The sequence below is a fragment of the Penaeus monodon genome, chromosome 32, assembly GCF_015228065.2.
Source record: "Penaeus monodon isolate SGIC_2016 chromosome 32, NSTDA_Pmon_1, whole genome shotgun sequence".
NCBI classification, from domain to species: domain Eukaryota; kingdom Metazoa; phylum Arthropoda; class Malacostraca; order Decapoda; family Penaeidae; genus Penaeus; species Penaeus monodon.
The window spans coordinates 37450413-37450985 of NC_051417.1; the positions used below are offsets into that span (position 1 = coordinate 37450413).

Consider the following 573-nt stretch of genomic DNA (forward strand, 5'->3'; position numbering starts at 1 on the left):
ATTGTGTTGTATGGCAGAGAAAGGGTGAAAATTGGGATTCAGAGCTTAATCTTGGGAAATTAACTCTTAAGAGAGCACAAGGTTTCCTTGACATATGCGGGCCAGGGGGTGCGGCAAGAGTTGTATGATAAAGTGTTTAATGAGAGTGGCTTCTTCCTTAGGAGAATTCTGTTCCACTGTTATTGATAATCGCCCTTCTTAAATTGAGATCTATTTGAACCACTGTTGCTTTGTTGGAGCTCCCCATGAGTCGTTGCAGTTTGTCTTTTGACGGAAGCCTGCTCAGCATCATCTCCACTTCCAGCAACTCAGCCGAAAGGCCTTTTCTTGTCGCGACTAGCCAGTATTCCTCTGGCCTTTCGACAGGTTTATGGAGACCTCAGGTAAAAGTAGTTGACAGCTGCCAACTACCGCACTCCCCTGTTCTCATTGCGGATTCTATGTCAAGAGTCCAGGAGAAAAAGTGGCAAGTGATTCTCCGACCCCTCGAGTTGGAGCCAGTGCCCAGAGGTTGATTCTGGGGTGGCCAGTAGTCAGCTAGGTGGGCCTTTCTCCATAAGACTCTCCCAAATG

General features: G+C 47.5%; 1 protein-coding gene across 1 annotated transcript in view; it reads right to left on the reverse strand.

Annotated features, from left to right (window-relative positions):
• LOC119593858 (CD151 antigen-like) overlaps window positions 1–573 on the reverse strand; it is a 35452-nt gene that overhangs the window by 33998 nt on the left and 881 nt on the right. The gene's annotated exons all lie outside the window — the stretch shown is intronic.